The following is a 22,497-nucleotide window of genomic DNA, read 5'->3' as shown; positions in this document are numbered from 1 at the left end:
CGAAGCAGCAAATAAATCAGCACTGAACATACTTGTAGGAAAAACCCTGGCTATGACAAAACAAGATGGACGTATTCCGGTAAGAGTACTCAATGAGTTCAAGTCACCATTCAATTTGACCAAAGGAGCTATTTTGGGAAGATGCCAAGAGGCCGAAGTAGTTATTAACTGTGAACAGCTCCAGGAATACGTTTCATCTAGTAATACAGATCTTTCAAATGATATCACGGCATGGACGCATGGGCTAGAGGAAGCCTATCAGAGTAAGGCAAAACAACTGCTCCTAAAGTACGCGAACATATTTGACCAGGATGATTCTAAACCAGGCCGCACCAACGTTGTGAAACACCAAATTGACACTGGAGATGCGAGGCCGATCCGTCAAGCTCCACGTAGTGTTCCACTGGCGAAGCGGGAAGTTGTGAGTCAAATCATTCAAGAAATGAGCGACAGCGACGTCATCGAACCATCAGCTAGTCCATGGAGCTCACCGGTAGTACTTGTAAAAAAGAAGGATGGAAAAATGAGGTTTTGCGTGGACTACCGGAAGTTGAATGACGTAACGAAAAAGGATAGCTACCCATTGCCAAGAATTGACGACACTCTGGACTCGCTATCTGGTACGAAATGGTTTTCCACGCTGGACTTGAAAAGCGGCTACTGGCAAGTGGAGGTGAAGGAGGAAGATAAAGAGAAAACAGCCTTCAGTGTCGGTGATGGTCTTTGGCAATTTACAGTGATGCCTTTTGGACTTTGTAATGCACCAGCTACTTTTGAGAGACTCATGGACCAGGTACTGAAAGGACTACATTGGAAAACATGCTTGGTGTACCTGGACGACATCATCGTATTGGGCAAGAACTTTGATGAACATCTTAAGAACTTGGAGGAAGTTTTCCAGAGAATAGCTGGCGCTGGTCTGAAGTTAAGTCCCAAAAAGTGTGCGCTGTTTAAAAAGGAAGTCAATTATTTGGGTCACAAGGTAACGACAGAGGGCATCTGCACTGCGAACGAAAAAATAGAGGCTGTAAATGATTGGCCAAGACCACAGAACCTACATGAATTGAGAAGTTTTCTTGGGCTGTGCACATATTACCGCCGATTTGTACCAAATTTTTCCAGCGTAGCCCATAGCCTCCATGAGCTTACAAGAAAAAACAAAGCTTTTGAATGGAAGAAGGAGCAAGAAGTGGCTTTCCAAACATTGAAGGAGCGTTTGTGCACTGCCCCAATGTTAGCATATCCGATTCCAGGAGCAACATTTATTCTAGATACAGATGCGAGTGGATATGCTATGTTATCACAACTGGTCGATGGACAGGAGAAGGTAGTTGCATATTACAGCCGTTCGATTGGAAAACCAGAGAGGAACTACTGTGTTACGCGGAGAGAGCTGTTGGCATTGGTAGAGTGCATTAAACATTTTCACAAATACCTCTACGGCCAGCGATTCCGTGTCAGGACAGATCACGCAGCGTTGAAATGGCTTCTGCAGTTCCGTAATCCGGAAGGACAATTGGCACGGTGGATCGAGCGACTACAAAGCTACGACGTTTCCATTGAGCATCGAAAAGGTAGTACCCATGGAAATGCTGATGCAATGTCACGAAGACAATGTAGTTTGGAATGCAAGCACTGTTCAAAAGCCGAGGCTAAAGAAGACATTATAGATGTCCGGCTAATGAATATAACATGTACAGATGAATGGGACAAGGAACAGCTAAGAAAGTGCCAGCTAGAAGATGCAGATCTGTCACGTGTTATGCAAGGGCTCGAACGAAATGAAAGACCAAACAGAGAAGAGATGTCAGCAGAGAGTCCCATTGCGAAGTCATATTGGGCACAGTGGAACAGTTTAGAATTGATATCCGGTTGCCTTCATCGAGTATGGGAGAGTGAGGATGGTAAATACAAGAATAAACCGATAGTTGTTCCCAGAAAGAGGATTCCTGACGTGCTCAGCGAGCTGCATAATGGTCCAAGCGGAGGTCATCTTGGAATCACGAAGACGCTCGAGAAGATTAAACAGAGATTCTATTGGGTTGGTTGCCGTCAGTCGGTCACTGGGTGGATTGCGAACTGCGAGGTTTGCAGCAGAGCGAAAGGGCCCAGAACACGAAGTCATGGCCAGATGAAGCAATATAACTCAGGTGCGCCATTTGAAAGGATCGCCATGGATGTCGCAGGTCCATTTCCTACTAGCAACCGCAGAAACAAATACGTACTGGTGGTTATGGATTATTTCAGTAAATGGCCAGAGGTATACCCAATCCCAAACCAAGAAGCAGAAACAGTAGCAGAAGTGGTTAAAAACGAATGGATTGCAAGGTATGGTGTACCAATGGAGTTACATTCTGACCAAGGCAGGAATTTCGAATCAGCTGTATTCCAGGAAATGTGTAAGTCATTGGGCATTCGAAAAACACGGACAACTGCATTGCATCCTCAATCCGATGGTATGGTAGAACGATTCAATAGAACATTGGAGGAGCACTTAAGGAAAGTAGTAGACAAGTACCATAAAGAATGGGATACCCGCATACCATTATTCTTGATGGCTTACCGATCAGCAGTGCATGAGACAACGGGCCAAACCCCTGCAAAAGTAATTTTTGGCAATGACCTTAGACTGCCAGCTGATTTGAAGTTTGGGATAGATGCCAATGCGGAGAGAAATGTCAGGAAATCCACTAGTGATTTGGAAGAAGAGCTAAGAGAAATACATGATCTGATAAGGCAACGAACAAAGATTATGAGTGACAAGATGAAAACCAGATATGATAAAGCAATTAATTCAGAAGGTTTTCAGGAAGGAGATTTGGTGCTGTTATACAACCCACAACGTAAAAAAGGGTTGTCCCCGAACGATGAAAAACTATAATTGTGGTAATTAAACTAAAAAACTAAAAAAGTGCTTGTGCTACGGGCTTTTAGGTGTGACGTGTGTTAGCTGTTTAGGCACTTCTAAATTAACCTGGCGCATTAACTAGAGGCAGCCAAGTCCTCTTGCCACCAATTGGAATTGGAAGATTCGATTTCCAAAACTAAAAAAGGTAACGTTTTCAAGACAGTGCACAACCTAAACAAAGGTGGTATCAAAAGACGCGTGTCGAGATCCGTTTTTAGAATCTGAAAGTTTTATAGAATCGACGGGATGGCTTAGAAGGTTACAGGTGGTCATACTAAATCGCTCCCGGGGAGTGTCCTTATCGCTACAACCAAAGCAACATTATTTACTCTCTGCTTTTCATTCATACGAATGTGTATTTTTAAATAATAAAAAAAATGTTATATTATTCTAATATATCATCTCTGCCGGGGTGCGAGTCAGCTCAGGATATGCCAAAACAACAAGAAACCTACAACGTGTCATTTGCCAAGGATTTACCGGTAAACAAGGTACTTTCCACAACCAACATGCTTTGGAATACGGTACAAAATTGGTTGGATGTATTTTCCCAAAAAAGGGTGGAACTACGCATCTTGGTTTGCCAGTATTTGCTTCGATAATTTATATTGATTTGTATTGATTAAAAATTGCAATAGTAGATAATGTAATGTGAATTAAAATTGAGTAGGTAGCCGAAGCAAAAAATGCAACTGATCCGCATGCAACTGTTGTTTATGTTCCGCCACCGGGAGCTGCTGCTGCTATCATAGCAGTATTACAAGCACGAAATTTCTTTGATTGGTTGCATAATCGAAATTGTGCCCTAACATGATATGGTTCGCGTTAGGCACGCTATGTTAAAGCAAAATAAATCTCGTCTAGTCAGGCCCGATTGTCCAGGATCATCGCACCAGAAAGGGTAAGTAAATTGCCTACCATATTAAATATATAAACAACATGTATGAATTTGTTAGTGATAATTTGTCATGCTTTTGTTGATAATCAACTGAAGAAGGCAAATACCAAAGAGTTCGAAGTTCATGTAAATACCAATTGATTTCTTTAAATAGCGTTTGGAGAACAAAACCCATATGTATGTATGCATACAACTGCATAGAAAGGAAGGGATTAATTAATTATGATCAGTAGATTTATAGGATTTTTATTATTTTCCCTGCGTAGCCGTTGCCACTACATTGCGTTAAGAGAGGACATCAACACCTTACCCACAACCAGTTAAAATTTTAGTAAATTTTGCTCTTTTCATTACTGATTCAAAACGTGGGAAGTTATATATGTAGCATTCCATGGAGAATGGTAAATTTTAACAGACTTTCGCATTGCGGTCATTATTAATATTCAATCCCTAGAAGGTTCAATGTAGTTGTTGTTGTTGTAGCAATGATCGCCCCACCTAATAGCCGCGACCGATCACAAACTGTCATCACTATCCCCTAACGGGAGTCCAAGGAAACTTGCCGTTTCAACAGGGGTGGACCATAAGGAAAGGGGTGTTAGAGGCGTTGGTTCCACATTACAATTGAAGAGATGGTTGGTGTCATGTGGGGACACGTTGCAAGCGGGGCATACATTTTGTATGTCGGGGTTGATTCTGGATAGGTAAGAGTTTAACCTGTTACAGTATCCAGAACGAAGTTGAGCAAGAGTGACACGCGTTTCCCTGGGGAGTATGCGTTCCTCTTCCGCAAGTTTTGGATAATTTTCGTTAAGCACTGGATTCACCGGGCAATTCCCGGCATAAAGGACCGACGCCTGTTTATGGAGATCACCAAGGACCTGCTTGTGTTTTTTCACTTCATACGGCTGGGTTCTCAGCTGCCGTATTTCCTCAAAATGCTTACGGAGATGACTCCTTAAGCCCCTAGGCGGTGCTGGTTCATCAATCAGATGTCTGTTGGGATGCCCAGGTTTCTGGGTATTCAACAGGAACTGTTTGGTCAGCATCTCATTTCTCTCCCTCATGGGGAGTATTCTCGCCTCATTATGCAGATGGTGTTCTGGGGACATAAGAAGACAGCCCGTGACGTTCCGAGAGCACTATTTTGGCAGGTCTGTAGTTTCGTCCAGTGGGTGATTTTTAGGCTTGGCGTCCATATGGGTGACGCGTAGCACGTAATCGGCTGGCTAATTGCTTTGTATGTAGTCATGAGCGTTTCTTTATCTTTTCCCCAAGTACTGCCAGCGAGGGATTTGAGGATTTTGTTACGGTTTTGAATTCTCGGAACAATTGCGGCTGCGTGCTCACCAAAATGTATACCCTGATCAAACGTCACACCCAATATTTTGGGGTGTAGGACAGTCGGTAGCGTAGTGCCACCGACGTGGATGTTCAAAGTGGTCGACATTTGGGGCGTCCATGTTGTAAATAAGGTCGCGGAAGATTTAGTCGGTGATGCCAGGTTTCGCGAGGCGAAAAAACTGGAGAGATCAGGGAGGTAGTCGTTTATTTTATTGCATAGCCCATCAATCTTTGGGCCTGGGCCTGTGGCCATTATTGTGCAGCGATTGTGACTCCTTCCGGTGGTGAAGGTAGCTTAGATATGTAGAAATAAACAAACAAAACAAACAAAAGTGGAGATAGGACACCACCCTGTGGCACCCCTTGTTTAATTCTCCTTGGTTTTGATGATTCGTTTCTAAATTGCACCGATGCCTGCCGACCACCCAGATAATTTGCGGTCTACCTTTTAAGACATGGGGGAAGGGTAGACCCTTCCAGGTCCTGCAGTAACGAGCCATGGTTGACCGTATCGAAAGCTTTTGATAGGTCTAGCGCTACGAGTACTGTTCTATGGTGGGGGTATTGATTTAAACCGCAATTTATCTGGGTGCTAATGGCATTTAGCGCGGTGGTAGTGCTATGGAGTTTTCTGAAACCATGCTTATGAGGGGCTAGCTGCAAATTTGCTTGGAAATAAGGGAGCAAAATGGCTTCAAGCGTCTTTGCCACTGGCGATAGGAGATATATCGGACGATACGACTCACCAATGTTAGTTGGTTTCCCAGGCTTTAGTAGCGGGACTACCTTGGCCATTTTCCATTTCTCAGGTATGACAAAGGTGGAAAGAGACAGATTGAAGACATGCGCTAAATATTTGAACCCTCTTTCCCTAGGCTTTTAAGCATCGGCATGGCTATGCCGTCTGGGCCCACTGCTTTGGGTGGTTTAGCACGACCAATGGCGTCCTCAACCTCTTTAGCGGTGATGGTGATTGGTGACGCGCTGAATTTGTGTTTATGTGCGTGTCTATTGGCTCTCCGTCTATCTTTGTCGACCGTAGGATGCATTATATATTGTCGGCAGAAAGCGCTCGCGCATTTTTTCGCGTCCGACACTACTTTGTCGCCAAAGGCGATGGAAACTTTGTCTTTCTGCTTAGTCGGATTCGATAGGGACTTTACGGTGGACCAAAGTTTACCCACACCGGTAGAGAAGTTACAACCTCTTAGGTGCTCCTCCCATTTCGCCCGCTTGTGTTCATCCACAAGCAATCTGATGCGTTGGTTTTTATCCTATATTTGGGGGTCGCCTTGATCAAGCTGTCTTATAAGGTCACGTTCTCTCCCTATGTTTGCGGCCTCCGCCGGGAAGTGGGGCCGTATTTCGGGAATTCTCCCGGCGGGAATGAAATGTGCCGAGGCGGATTTAATGACCTTACGGAAGGCACGCTCCCCTTGGCGTGCATCAGTCGGGATAGGGAGGGCAGCAAAGCGGCTGTCTGTAAAGGATTTATATTCTTCCCACTTTCCTTTTTTGAAGTTTATGAAAGTGCGTTTTTCAGTGACGATGAAGTCGGCGGTACGCTCAAGCGAAATAAGTATGGGCAGGTGGTCGGATGCCAATGTTACCATCGGCTGCCAGTTGACGCAGTTTACGAGTTCTGCGCTCACGATTGAGATATCTGGCGAGCTATGACAGCTTCCTACCATACGTGTGGGGGCGTCTCCGTTTATTGTGCAGAACGTCGTTTCTTCTATTTGATCCGCCAACATCTCACCCCTACTGTTCGCCCACAAGTTTGAATGCCATAGATCATGATGGGCACAGTGAGTAAGGCCCTGATATTAGGGCGGTATCCACTGGGGCAACAGGTGGCAGGAGGGATGTAGATGTTGATGATTTCTAGGTTTGCATCGCCTGACCGGACACCTAGGCTTTGACGTTCTAAGACATTGTCCCTGCGGTCGATGCCAGGATCAAATATATAATATTGCACAGAGTGGTGTATGATAAACGCGAGACCGCCTCCATTTCCGCTCTCGCGGTCTTTCCTGTGGACGTTATACCCAGAGCAGGTCTGCAATGCAGATCTTGCTGTGAGTATAGTCTCTTGAATCGCAGCAATGCGGATGTTGTGCCGCTTCATGAAATCGACTATCTCCGTAATCTTCCCAGTTAGTCCATTACAGTTTAACTGAAGGATTCTGAAGTGCATAAGGGGAGACGTCGCCACTCTGGGGGTAAGTGACGGGTGACTACGCCTGGGTTGTGGAAGGCCAGGACGCAATTGCTGTTATGGCCCTGGGACTGGGCATCCTTGGGCAAGCATTGGGGTACCCGGATGATTTGGGTTTGCGACCTGGCAACATGGCGCGATGAAACCAGTTGGGGGGTTGCCGTCGCGGAGACCAGAATATCTGGGAAAGTGGCACCACCCAAGGCAGGAGCTGCATTGGGCGGATGTCGCAAACCTATATATTCTGTGCTGGCAGACGGTGCAAACGGAGGTAGGGACTAAGAGTCTGTTTCCCTGACCTACACGATTGCTGCCGGAAAAGAGGGGGGAGAAGACGGAGGCAGGGGCTGATGCTCAGCATTGCTACCAACTCTACTACGAAGGTAGTAGTTATGAGTGGTATCAGCTGTTTGAGTTGTTGGTGCCGTGGGGCGCGAGCAGCAGCGGGTACTTGTTGTGGCTTGCTGAGCAGCGGGGCTGCTGGAAGGTAGTGGGGGGCGCTAAGGCGTAGACTACGGGACGCCCTTGGGCGTGAACAGCAAGGAGCCCCAAAAGATTTATAAAAGTTACGTGGACGTCGGGTTTTCGGATCAAGCCCAGAACAACCTGTCCGATGCAACTATCCCTTGCACGAGACACACTGAACAGAGTATGACCGTCCTAAAAAGATTCTTTTCCGGCAGATGCAGCAAAACCATTTCTCAGGACCGGAGTCAGGAGACGGACCCGGATTGGATTCGATGCCTTCCCGGAGTAAGAGAATATGGAGCAGTCCTGCTGCAAGGAGCTGCTGGGAGGATGACAATTTGTGGGAGGGACGAAACAAATTAGATGGGGTCACACTGAAATGACAGTCCTTGGTCGGGAAAAATCCCGAGTCGCTCCGGTACATAGAACCGACTGCCTTGGGAAGCGACTGTTTTGCATTCGTTTAAAATTGTTTCCCATTGGTTCCTGATCAACTTCAAATCAGCTAATAAGGCATCTAGATGTCGGACCTCAACATCTGTGGTGGCGCCTCTCGCTTGGAGGACCACGCTTCTTTCATTAATGGTAGGGTTTTGAACCAAATTGAGGACAGCAAGATACATTCGAACTTGTTGATGTACTTGAGAATGCCGATAACATCGCCGTATGCTTGCGCAGTCAAATTTGGCTTTTGGCTGAAAGACTATGAAGAGAGCTAGGTACATTTTTTTGAGGATGTCACATCGTTGTGGAGTGCTGCCGAAGAAAATAATTGCAGCCGTACAACATTCTGCAGCATCAACACCACATAAATTGATAGCGTTTTCTTTTCTGAAATAAATTGTTGCCTAAGTAAATGGTAATACTCTACCCCATCGGGTTAGGGGGTCAGAATATACCCGCGGTAGGTATGCCTGTCGTATGCGTAAGAGGGGACTAAAATATCAGATTCCAGGGGATGTGTAGCGCAACCCTGCAGGTTGCCAGCGCAATATATAGCTTCCCCAAACCTAATTGTCAACCTCACCTATCCGCGGCGAATCCTGTTTCACTAACAGACGAGGCTCTGGCGACCCCAAGCTCGTCATGGAACTTGGGATGGGGAGGGAGGGAATGGCCTGAAGGTTTAATGTGGTCACATAAATCGTTCCCGAGATGGTCGGGCTAGCACCTTAATGGTGCTGTGGTACCGGAGCGTACCGGATCTGTATCCGGCAAAGGACCATCACATCGATAATACTCCTCAAAGCCTTCGGGGGCAACCTTATCGCTACAACAACAACAACAACAACAATAGAGTTACTCTACCCCAGAAAATGGTCAACATTTATAGTGCATACAAAGGACATTTCAACTCACCAAATTCACTCATATTAACAGAGTATATGTGGAACTTAAGAGTGAATTGAGAGTTTCACAAAGTTGCACTGCCACACCGCAGGTAAGAGTTTAACCTGTTACAGTATCCAGAACGAAGTTAAGCAAGAGTGACACGCGTTTCCCTGGGGAGTATGCATTCCTCTTCCGCAAGTTTTGGATAATTTTCGTTAAGCACTGGATTCACAGGGCAATTCCCGGCATAAAGGACCGACGCCTGTTTATGGAGATCACCAAGGACCTGCTTGTGTTTTTTCACTTCATACGGCTGGGTTCTCAGCTGCCGTATTTCCTCAAAATGCTTACGGAGATGACTCCTTAAGCCCCTAGGCGGTGCTGGTTCATCAATCAGATGTCTGTTGGGATGCCCAGGTTTCTGGGTATTCAACAGGAACTGTTTGGTCAGCATCTCATTTCTCTCCCTCATGGGGAGTATTCTCGCCTCATTATGCAGATGGTGTTCTGGGGACATAAGAAGACAGCCCGTGGCGTTCCGAGAGCAGTATTTTGGCAGGCCTGTAGTTTCGTCCAGTGGGTGATTTTTAGGCTTGGCGACCATATGGGTGACGCGTAGCACGTAATCGGCTGGCTAATTGCTTTGTATGTAGTCATGAGCGTTTCTTTATCTTTTCCCCAAGTACTGCCAGCGAGGGATTTGAGGATTTTGTTACGGCTCTGAATTCTCGGAACAATTACGGCTGCGTGCTCACCAAAATGTAAACCCTGATCAAACGTCACACCCAAGATTTTGGGGTGTAGGACAGTCGGTAGCGTAGTGCCACCGACGTGGATGTTCAAAATGGTCGACATTTGGGGCGTCCATGTTGTAAATAAGGTCGCGGAAGATTTAGTCGGCGATAATGCCAGGTTTCGCGAGGCGAAAAAACTGGAGAGATCAGGGAGGTAGTCGTTTATTTTATTGCATAGCGCATCAATCTTTGGGCCTGGGCCTGTGGCCCCCCAAACCTAATTGTCTACCTCACCTATCCGCGGCGAATCCTGTTTCACTAACAGACGAGGCTCTGGCGACCCCAAGCTCGTCATGGAACTTGGGATGGGGAGGGAGGGGATGGCCTGAAGGTTTAATGTGGTCACATAAATCGTTCCCGAGATGGTCGGGCTAGCACCTTAATGGTGCTGTGGTACCGGAGCGTACCGGATCTGTATCCGGCAAAGGACCATCACATCGATAATACTCCTCAAAGCCTTCGGGGCAACCTTATCGCTACAACAACAACAACAACAATAGAGTTACTCTACCCCAGAAAATGGTCAACATTTATAGTGCATACAAAGGACATTTCAACTCACCAAATTCACTCATATGAACAGAGTATATGTGGAACTTAAGAGTGAATTGAGAGTTTCACAAAGTTGCACTGCCACACCGCCATTTTATACAGGGTAAAAGTGTAACGCTTTTGCGTTGCGAGCAGGCAAGAATTTTCACAAAAGAACGAAATACCCCGTAAAGGCGTTGCCTGTTTTTTAGAATAGAACAACAACGCTTGCGTAACACTTTATCCAGAAAAGAAAACGCTATCATAGCTGCGGGTTGCACAAGGCGAGTAATCAGCATTCGAGTTTTTGTCGAGAATGTGACGTAGTGCTCCGTTGTAAGCTCCTTTCATATTGGCGCCGTTATCGTACCCTTGTGCACGACAATCTTCAATCATGTATGGCAAATTAGATCAGCGATTTTCTGAGCAGTTTTTTGGTTACAATTCACGAAAGCCAAAATCTGTTCTGGAATTGTAAATTTGTTGCTTTCGAATTGAAATGGAGTGAGCGCAAAATGAACGTAGTCAACGTGACTAGCATCAAGCATAGCATCAACGATAATAGCAAAATACTTAGCTTTCTTGCCTTGATCTAATATAGTTTCCCTCACATGCTTTGCACAAATTTCTATAAACTCGTTCTGAATGTCTGGGGAAAGATAGTGAACTTGTAAACGTTTGTGCTGCTATTGTGAAATCCTAACTCCAAATGATCTCTAAGTATCGGATCATAATGGCTTATGAGATCTTAGATGCCCAAAAAATGTCCATCCTTTCGCTTTTTGAAAAAAAAAATAGTGTCCAAAATTCTATATAAAATTTCTTTCCACTTTTGAATTTCAGTGATTAGCTGTTCATTGTAAGAGTATCAATTGTAGCCTCCTTTCGAATTAGGTTTTGTAAAGATCGCCATTGAATATAACATTTAATGTGATCTTCAGTATTTTCGTGTGATGGCAGTTTAGCGTATAGCTTCTTCCATACCTGGAATTTCGAATATTCGCCAGGACAACAAATTTTAGGTCGATTTAAAATATTGGTGCTTAACAGACGACATGGTAGGCAATAAAAAGCATTGCTACTGGCACTCCACACCAACCAGTGACGCTCCACTTTCTCTCAATTTGGCAAGATTCTGTTTAACAACGAGGTAGGAAATGCCTCGTCATGACAATCACGTGGAAAAATAACAGGGCATTTTTGATGACCTCGACGAATTATTTCGTTGACTTCTTCAGATCGCAAAAATTCATTATTCACGGTACCGATATCGAAACCGTTTAAATAATCTAGACTTTGATACAGAGTTGGTGGTATTGTTAGAAGCCTTTTTGAAGATGAACCTTCATCAGTGTTACCACGAAAACTTTACGATTTCGGATTCATGTAAACATATATGTATTTTTGTTTGATGTTTTTATTGTCTCCTCACTGTTCGAGGGAACAGGTAAAAATTCATTATCAATATTCGTTGCTTTTGAAATTCGGCTTAAAATTTCCACCATGGAACAACTAAAGACTATCCTGAATTAAAAAAATGTCTTAGTACCTCTAAATCGCGGGCCCTCCGAGAAATACCGGGCCCCCTGAGAAATATCGTGCCCTGCGCTTGCCAGGCTAAGGCTCCAGCTATTAGGAGTGATAAAGCTGTCAGATCTAGAAGCAGCAAGTGGCTTAAGTCCTAGGAAGCTTCTAGTATTTGTCAAGAGGACGGAGTTTTTTTATAACATAGGTCCTGGTTCTTGATAGGGTTTTCAGCTTGGTCGTTAAAACAAACTTCTGGTAACACTACGGACTCATTCAGTCTATGTGAGATCCTCATGAACCGGCCACTTCAACCTAACCTATATTTTGTGTTTTGGTTTTTACTTTAGAATCTACCGGTTAAGTAAGCGATGTCAGCTAACTAAGCACCTTCAAATGTATATCCAAGTTAAAGGACTATAGTCCTTGTTTTACAAAAAAATTAATTTGTTGGGCCAACTCGCCCAACCAACAACACTAAACAACACAAGTTCAAATAGTCTTTTACAAGTATATTTTAACTCAGTTTATTCACAATTATAATTAAGATTAAATTACTCTTAACTCCAATCCGTCCCGAACTCGACTGCCGGCTCTGCCGCAACTGCTCCCATATATAGCCAATCAACAAGCCGCGACGCGCCTCTTGCGTAACTTGTTGACAGGCCGCTGTGTGAGAATGTTGAAGTCGGTTTCTTCCCACAGGTGCTGTATGTGTGCATTTCACAACCATGTGTAATAGAATTTAGCTGACTGTGCGTCTGGAGTAGTTCCGTAGCATGAGTGTTAATTGCCGTCACTAACCATGGCCTTGAATTAAGGTGTTAGGTTGCCATGCGCGGCCGTATGTAGTGAGAACCATAATTTGCAGGTGTTAGTTGCCGTCACTAGCCATAGCCTTGAATTAAGGTGTTGGGTTGCCATGCGCAGCCGTATGTTGTGGGAAAGATAATTTGCTGACTCCGCGCGCGTGTACTGGCCATACGTGGGAATGTTGCGATAAGGGCAACTGGCGTGTGTTAACTCTTCCCCCTTTAAAGATCTGCGTCCCGCAGATTAGGATTTGGACAAGTGTCCTCTTTATGTTGTCTTCTAATGGATAGTCGCAATTCCGGGAATTTTAGGCCCGTTGTTAATTTCCTCCAAATTATCCAAATCATGAGTAGGAGCAGAAGTAGCCCCAAAGTTTCCGACGCCGTGAACCAATTTGTTTTGTCCCTCAGGTACCTCAAGAGCTTAACATTGCCGATTGTCATCTCGTGTACAAGATTGAGGTTAACTGCAAGGCTTTTATTTGCAATAGTAGATAGCACAGGGGGGAGTATTTGAACTCCTGAACTACTCATACTCCAGTAGGTTCTGTCACCAATGCGGATCGTTTCATTGTCCAGTTGAAGGATGTAAGAGCCGCTCAGGTGATTGGGAGCATCACCTGACCACACGGTGTTATTGAAATTGTCTAAGAGAATCGTGTCTTCCTTGATCACCTCAATCGATGAGTCATTGCAATTGATGTACCGACAACTAGTTTTACCACCTTTGAGCAGACGTGGCAGACAGTCGTCCTCTCGAAGTAGGTCCAGCGCTTTTTGCTTGCATACCATTGCGCTTGTAAGGTGGGTGCAGCTATCCTTGATACCATACGTTTGCTCTTTGTTGATTAAGACTGTGCTGTACTTCAGGTTTATGCGATGTCCGTCTTTTACAATTGCTCTGGTGATCAGATGGTTAAATCTCGTTTGGGCCACCTTTGGCATGGACACAACGTAGAGTAGCATTGTGCCGTTGGTGTAGATTGAAGGTTCGCTGAATTCTATTGCTTCGATCACATTGCTGTATGGAAGGACATCTACTTCGCTTATAAGTCCATTGATCTCTTCTTTGTCTAGTAGGTTGCTGTTGACAATACCTGCCTTAGCCATCTGGCAGGCCTGCACCAGTTCGTTCATATCGTCCTTCAGGATCATGACTTTCTGAAGGATTTCTTGTGAAAGCTTTATGAGATGATTCTGGCCAATGATGTCATTCGTGTTGGTTACGATGCCGTTAACAACCTGCAATAACTCATGAGTTTTCTTAAATATTTCAGAGTTTACCTTGTATTGTTGGTTATTGTTAGATACTAGCGTGTCTTGGGCTCGTAGGAGCTCATCCCAGTCGGAAGCGTCGGGGGAACCGGCTATCCATTTCCAAGCCGATCCTATCCAGTTGATTGATCGCTTGATTCTCTTGTTCTTTGGGCCTTTTAACTCCTCGAGCTGCGTTTGGATTTTACTCAAGTGGAAAGAAATGACGTCTGTGAGGTCGTTCGTTTCGTCCAGTTTCTTGACTTCAATTTCCAGGCGGTTTGCTATTTCCTCATAACGGGCTAGGTTGATTACATGAATTAATTTGAAGTAGCCATTGATTATCCAGCCGTACCCATCACGTACGGTTACCACGGGCGAGTCGAGATCGAATACCACATATGCTTGTGCGGATGCACAGAGGCAGATTCTAGGAGTCGGAGTACACATAATTCTAATAACTAGTGAAATACATAGTTAACTATTGCTATTAAAAAATTTACATTTCAAAGTTTAAGTACTAGTCTAAGTAAATTTCAAATTTCATTTTAATTTAGGTAGATTTTAGATTTCAAATTGTAATTAACATTTCAAGTATAAAGTAGACTATTTTTAAATCCTATTGCTATACCTAATGAGTGGAGTTCGGGTCGGCAAGGGTTTGACAGGATTTTACGAGGACCCAGGAGTGATGTTATGTTTCCCCTTTTTTTTTTTTTTTTTTTGTGGCTTTTAGCGCCTTTGATTTGTGAGATCATGTTTCTCTCTCAAATAATTCTTTAACTTTTGTTCTTTTGTTTTACTTTTTTTTGTTTTCTTTTGCGGCTTTTAGCGCCTTTTATTTGTGAGATCATGTTTCTCTCTCAAATAATTCTTTAACTTTTGTTATTTTGCTTTTCTTTTTTGTTTTGTATTGGAATGCAGGCATAAACTCAGATGACATGACGAAGGCTCGTGAGTATCCCCTTTGAAAGTGAACAACATAAGTTTTTGTAAGTGAAAATTTTCCCGCCCATCGAACGAGTGACTTCTCATGTCAATTAAAGCCAATAGTCCCATGGAGGAATTGAACCACTTCGATTGATATCGCTCGGACCACCGAGTTAACTGGAATTGAACCAATACGACAGATCGAATACAAAAGTGAATTTGTACCCGGACCACCGGGGCTTAGGGATCTATGCATGAGTTTTCTACCTCTTGACCAACATTATTAATTCTTCGGCCTTGCCGAGCTTTTGAGTGCTTGAATTTCGACCAGAGGAGCCAACATTTCTCGAACCAGCTATGGGGGATCGTGTGTATCCGTTTTAGAGGTCGCATTGCCATTTGTCATGTTCGATGGCGCCACCTCCTACTAAGGCACGATTTGTCCTACTTAAAAGCCCGCTCTTGTTTTGAAGTTCCCTCTTAGTGCCGAATCTCGCCTCTTATGTTTTTTGTAAGTTTTTAATGTGTCCTTGGACATTTTGTCTGTTTATAGACATTTTTGTTTTCGTTAGATATTTTTAATATCCGATTTGTGGAATTTTTTCCCACTTTGCGTGGTTATAGTGGAATTTCTATTTTCCGCCACAGCTTCTTTCTTATAAAGTGGCTTTTGCTTGCTTTTTATTTGTTTATTAGCTATGAATAATTCATCGCCACTGTCAAAATTGCGGGGGGGCGAACGAGTTTTATTATTTCTTAAGTTCCTACTTTCCTGTTCGTGTAGAAGAAGAGCCTTTATGTCCTCGTTAGTGCGCTCCCTGAAGTTTGCTAAATCCTGGTAATTTATCCTAGCTGTCCTATTCAGAAAAACATCAGCCGGTTTGCGCTTTATTACGGAATGTATTGTGTTATTATACCTATCCACAGTTATTGCGACGCGTTCTTCAGGTGTTAATCTAGGAAATTCAACGGAAAGGCAGCGGTATATTTCGATCAAAGTAGAGTGTAGCCTCTCTACCTGACCATTGGCCTCGCTTCGCTGCGTTGGTGTTTGGTATATTTCTATCCCTAAGGACCTGATATAATTCAATACAAGTGGTGACAAGAATCCGCGTTCATTGTCCATGACCAAGGCTCGTGGTACTGTGAAATAATGCAGCGCGATCGTTAGGTTCATTCGCAAATGAGGAGATGACTTATTTTTGATTGGGAAGAGCTTAGCAAATTTGGTAAATTTGTCGATACAACTCAAATATTTTTGTCGTTCAATTTCGAAGATGTCGATGTGCAAGATTTCGCACGGATAACTAGGAATGGGAGTTGGTTGCTCATATGGTTGAGAAGGGTGCCTATCGTATTTGTTCAATTTACATGTTTCGCATTGGCTAATGTATTCCCTAATTTGTTTGGACATTGCGGGAAAATAAAATTTTTCCAGTACCTGTTCCCTATTCTCACGAGCATTTCGATGCGCGCGCTTGTGCTCCTTCTCGATAATGTCGAATACCCTATCGGCTATTGTCACATCTTCTACCACGCGCTGCGTGATCCTAATTTTATATCTGCTGAAATTGTTAACGTATACAGCCTGCAAACTATGGAGGTCATCTTCCGGAATTTTAATGCCATTTATAAAATTTGGGTTGAGGTAATTTTTGAGGACTGGTGACAAAGCTTCGACGCTTAATACAGGCATTGTGACAAAGTACCTTTTGTACCCCCTATGAGACTCTTCTGTACACTCGCAACTCGCCCCCCGCCTAAAAATTATTTGATTTCTAAACACATTTATGGGTGCCTCTACGTGAGGTATGAGGTCAGAGCTGTCCTGCTCTGCGGAGTGCATGGTACCCTCTGAAGCAGTGTCAGTTTCAGACACCGCGTCAGCTATAGTACTCGCTTTGATTGTACAGCTATGGAGTCAGTGAGTGCGTTCACTTCCGTCTTGAGACGGGAGAGTGCATCAGCGACTACATTTGTCTTACCTGGCTTGTAGATCAACTCGCAGTTATATTCCTCTATACGAGCTTTCCATCGCTTGAGCTTTGCATTGTAATTACGATTACTCAAGGAGAATGTCAGAGGTTGGTGATCAGTGTAAACCCTAATTTTCTTTGCGCCATAAAGGTAGGAACGCAAATTATCTAGTGACCAAACAATAGCTAGAAGCTCTTTTTCATTCGTAGCGTAGTTTTCTTCGGCTTTGTTTAGGGACCGCGATATGTAAGCTATCGGTTTATCATCGCCTATTGATCCTTGTGATAGTACCGCGCCAATGGCGTAGTTTGATGCGTCTGTTGTCAAATTAAATGGTTTGGAAAAATCTGGAAATGCTAATACGTCCGCTGACATTAGTAGTTGTTTCAGCTCGCAGAAGGCCTCTAAGGCATCCTTGTTAAGCATAATCGCTACATTTTTGGACGCGTTTGCTTTTACCTGTGCATTTTCCCCCCGAGTGAGGTTGGTGAGTGGCTTTGCGACCTTGGCGTAATCCCTAATGAATTTCCTATAGTATGAGGTCATACCAAGGAAACTTTTTAAATCCTTCAAATTTTCCGGGGGTGAAATTGTTTTAATAGCTTCTACCTTTTTTGGGTCAGCGCGTACTCCATCGGGAGTAATAACATAGCCTAGAAATTCGACTTCTTTTTCAAAGAAGCATGTCTTTTCCAAATTAACCTTAAGATTCGCCTCCCAAAGCGTTGCAAAAACCTTTTCAACATTAACGAGATGTTCCTCTGCATCCTTGCCAAATACGATGATGTCGTCGATATAGACGTAACAAATTTTCCCGATGTACTGCTTGAGGACATCGTCTATCATCCTTTGGAAAATCGCAGGCGCATTTTTCAACCCGAATGGCAACCGAAGAAATTCATATTTACCATTCATTGTGGAGAAGGCTGTCTTTGGGATGTCCGAATCCTTCATGGGAATTTGGTGAAATCCGGAAGTCAAATCAATTGTAGTATAGAAGTTGGCTTGGCCAAGGCTGCAAAGAGTAGCGTTTATATCGGGAATTGGGTAAGTATCGGCGATAGTTACAGCGTTCAACCGTTTATAGTCTATAACCATACGATACTGTTTGTCCCCATTCGCCTTAGGTTTTTTAGGGACTACCCAAATTGGGGAATTGTATGGGCTTTTCGATGGCCGGATGATACCTTCGTCTAGGAGCTCATTTACCTGTTTTTCGACTTCATCTCTCATACATGCTGGGTAGGGGTAGGATTTACTATACACCGGTTCGTCGGTTGATGTTTTTATTTCTGCACGGACATTCGTGTTTGCAAGCTCATAGCCGTTAAGTGGTTTGAAAAGACCAGAGTATTTATCCAATAGTGAATTAACTTTTCCATGGATATCAAGAGGTAGGTCCTTTCCTAATGTGAAGTTTACATCGAGAGATCTTCTGTCTTTCAAGGGGATTTTGTAATTGTCTATACTAAGGAGGTTATTCTTCCTATCTATTATCGCGCCTAATTTCCTCAGGGTATCGTCCCCAATGATTCCGCAGAATTCACTAAGAGTCGGTAAAACGAAGAAATCAAATTCGGTGGAGTTACCCACACTTTCGAATAATTTTAGTTTTACTTTATCCTTTATTGGCACGCTACCCCCCACCGAAGCTACATTGAATAATTTCTTTACAGGAGTTGTTTTCGTTGCAATATTATTTTTTATAAAATTCTTATTTGCGCCGGTACCCACGAGGAAATCCAGCACGCGACCGTCAGGCAAAGTATATTCTAAGTATGGTACGCTAGATGACCGGAAGACAGAAAATCCTCCGAGTTGTTTTCACTTGGCGATTCCTTCAGGTCCATATCTCTCTCTTCATTCTCCTCGGGTGTAGTATGGAACACCCTTTGCTGCTTCCGTGGTAGATTTTCTGAACTTGCGCTTCTTTTAAACGGATTTGGGCGATTCATGTAGTTAACGTTGCGTGTCTGTACCGAGGGGTCTACGTCCATTTTCTCTACAGGCGCATGTAGTGGGGTGCTGGCATTTCCAAATCGACCTGACGGGCGGTCACTCTTTACATATGAGTGCTTTTCCTGGTTGCGCCAAGTAGGTTTAGGGGGTAACTGGGGAGGCTTGGTCCTATTCCTAAATGAGGAAGTACCTGACAAATTGTTAACAGGGACAGCCACACGGTTATTGGAATTGTTCGTATGAACGGAAAAATTGCGGAAATCCACATTTTGGATTTTCAAACAGGCTGAATATGCCTCTGGCAATGTTTTAGGGCGTCGTATAAGGAGCATTCGCGACATTTCGCCGTTAAGCCCACGTATAAAAACGTCCAGGGCACGATTTCGGTAGATTTCTACCAGAACTTTAACGGCATCTTCCGTGTAGGATTCGGCTTTAATTTTATTAATAATAAGGGAGAATTGATGATTCACCCTGGCGTAGAATTCATCGATTCTCATTCCCTTTTGCTGTAGCTGGTGCAGTTGGTGTTCGAGTGTACCAACATCCCTCTTATCTGCGTAGTGCAGGGAGAGGCATTCCTTAATTTTTCCCCAATTGCTATCGAATATATTGTAGGAAATAAGTGCAGAATCAGCTGCTCCCCGCACCTTCTGCCTAATATGTTGGAGAATCGCTCGGTAAAGGGGCTTTCCCTTCATTACCGCAAAGTCTGAAAGGATCACTTCCACAGAGTGAATCCATGAGATGTACTGGACAGGGTTACCGTCAAACACTTGTAGCTCCTTAACACAATCAGGGAGCCTACAGATATCTCTGATCTCAGCCTCAGAGGTGGGTGGCTGAGCCACCACTTCTTCAACCACTGGAGTAGTGGCCGCCGTAGATGAAGAGCTAGCTGATTCAACGCGAGCCACCCGCTTTTCTAGCAAATTTATTTTTTCAAGAAGGGCGTTGACGGCCCCAGTCAAATTTGTCACTGTGGCTCTTATATCGTCCATTTTTTGTGGGAATATTTTTTTAGTTTACTTTACCTTTGTGTTTTTTATACTCACGTGATGAGATAAATCATCCGTACTCTATCAGAATTACACTGCAGTGCGTACAGGAGCTCTCAGGAATTTTCACTAGTGACCACTATTACGCTGTAATGCCGGTAGTATGTAATGCTGATGATCTTGCTAGAAATTCTCCTTTAGTTTTTTCCACGGTTTCCTTCTTTCAGCTCTTTCTTTTTTGCAAGGACAGTTTTTCCTTTTTTTTTCACAGTTTCTTCTTTCTCTTTTTGAACAAATTCTTTTTTGAATTTTTTTTCCACAGTTTCCTTCACTTCCTGGGTCCCTGCTCGGGCGCCAGTTAAAGGACTATAGTCCTTGTTTTATAAAAAAATTAATTTGTTGGGCCAACTCGCCCAACCAACAACACTAAACAACACAAGTTCAAATAGTCTTTTACAAGTATATTTTAACTCAGTTTATTCACAATTATAATTAAGATTAAATTACTCTTAACTCCAATCCGTCCCGAACTCGACTGCCGGCTCTGCCGCAACTGCTCCCATATATAGTCAATCAACAAGCCGCGACGCGCCTCTTGCGTAACTTGTTGACAGGCCGCTGTGTGAGAATGTTGAAGTCGGTTTCTTCCCACAGGTGCTGTATGTGTGCATTTCACAATCATGTGTAACAGAATTTAGCTGACTGTGCGTCTGGAGTAGTTCCGTAGCATGAGTGTTAATTGCCGTCACTAACCATGGCCTTGAATTAAGGTGTTAGGTTGCCATGCGCGGCCGTATGTAGTGAGAACCATAATTTGCAGGTGTTAGTTGCCGTCACTAGCCATAGCCTTGAATTAAGGTGTTGGGTTGCCATGCGCAGCCGTATGTTGTGGGAAAGATAATTTGCTGACTCGGCGCGCGTGTACTGGCCATACGTGGGAATGTTGCCATAAGGGCAATTGGCGTGTATTAACTTCCATAAGGAACATGAGGTCGCCAGAGCCTCGGCTGTTAAAGAAACAGGATTCGCCACGGGTAGGTGACGTTGACAATTGGGTTGGAGAGGCTATATATTGCGCTGGCAACCCATTGAAAGGATTGCGCTACAAAACCCCTTGAATTAATTTGGTATTTTAGTCGCCTCTTAGGACAGGCATAGCTACCACGGGTATACTCTAAGCCCACTAACCCGCTGGAGCCGTCGTGCCTGGTGTTGTTGGGTGAGCGGCCAGGCAAGGCAGCAGGGTACACATGCACCATTCAGGAGGATACCCTCGCTGAGCCCAGAAAATCTGGGAAAATTAGATGTACTGGTCAGATCCAGCAAACGAGTATGTTCTGTATTGGCATATGGTAAACTTGCTGACAACCAAACGTTTACTTTCCTGTCCAAAAGGGAATTGGTGCTCGGCACTGCTGCTAAAGAAGAATAGACGTAGTCATATCAATTCGTTCCCGGGTTACTCGGGGAAAGCAGTTTTAGCAGTACTTTGCCCGTTTCAATTTGCACATCCATTCAAACAACTTCGCATAATGGATTAAACAGTCATCTGCATTTATTCGTTTTTGTTTTTGTAGCACGCCTAATTTACTATCTATTACCCCAATATCAATTATCCCTTGGTATAATCTTCGGGTACCCCCGCTACCGGAAGATGCCTTGGCATGGTGGAGGTTCACTTGAATTTACTTTACAGGTCCTGATTCTGGTTATCTGAAATCCCCTTGAGTATCTTGTATTTATTAAGCACTTCCGGTTATATTAAAAACTTATTATCTATCCTTATTGATATTCGTTTCTTTTTCATTCTAGGTAATTCGATTTGACGATGTGGGCATAGCAATATTCCAGCTGTGGCTGTAAGAAGAACGTACATTTGCTCAAACTACAAGAAAACTGCGACAACTGTCCCTCGGCCTTTTTAGTATCACATATAAGGCCCTACCACGCATATTATGGGAAAGGGTCAAGTTCAAAGGCTCAACATCACCTGCAAATCGACTTTGATAGCACGAAATGGGGCTGCATATATTCCGGTATTACATCTACAACACTCATATCTATGCAAACTGATACTAACAACACCACCCGTGCAGGAAAAATTGAGCACCATCAGTGTGAGCTTCGGAACTCAAAATGGTTTCAGAAAGGGCACGACTATATGTCTTTACATATGTAGTTTGTACATATAAATATGCACATATGTATGTAAGGTTCACTAGAAAATTAAGGAAATTATTTGTAAAAACCATTGTATACATAATTTATTCATAATTAAATATTATTTAAACAAAAGGGACGCGTTTCATTCATATAAAAAGCGAATTGACAGAAGGTAGCCGGTACGGGTAACCGATAGGCCAGTTACCCGTGTTGTTGTTGTTGCATATGTTTTGGTTAGCGATAACGAAAACATACCTAATGAAGTAACTTAAAAATGTAAATAACATCGAGCGAGAAGGAATGTCGAAAACACAATAGGTAAGCGCGAGAAAGCGAGTCACACGTACACTATTTTGAGAGAGCGCATGCGTTACCTTTTTCACGACA

The 22,497-nt window shown here is 43.7% G+C and overlaps 1 protein-coding gene and 1 long non-coding RNA gene across 2 annotated transcripts in view; one reads left to right on the top strand and one right to left on the bottom strand.

Annotated features, from left to right (window-relative positions):
- LOC137240704 (uncharacterized) overlaps window positions 1-22,497 on the bottom strand; it is a 73,918-nt gene that overhangs the window by 34,439 nt on the left and 16,982 nt on the right. The window lies entirely within an intron of this gene.
- Window positions 1,721-21,984, top strand: LOC137240707 (uncharacterized). Its single transcript, XR_010949809.1, has 3 exons — window positions 1,721-3,053; window positions 3,579-3,809; window positions 21,760-21,984. It is a non-coding gene; the product is annotated as an uncharacterized lncRNA (long non-coding RNA).

The sequence above is a fragment of the Eurosta solidaginis genome, chromosome 2 (genome assembly GCF_040869045.1).
Source record: "Eurosta solidaginis isolate ZX-2024a chromosome 2, ASM4086904v1, whole genome shotgun sequence".
Lineage (NCBI taxonomy): Eukaryota > Metazoa > Arthropoda > Insecta > Diptera > Tephritidae > Eurosta > Eurosta solidaginis.
Note: the sequence above shows the minus strand (reverse complement) of the source record. Positions and strands in the feature narration are given on the sequence as shown.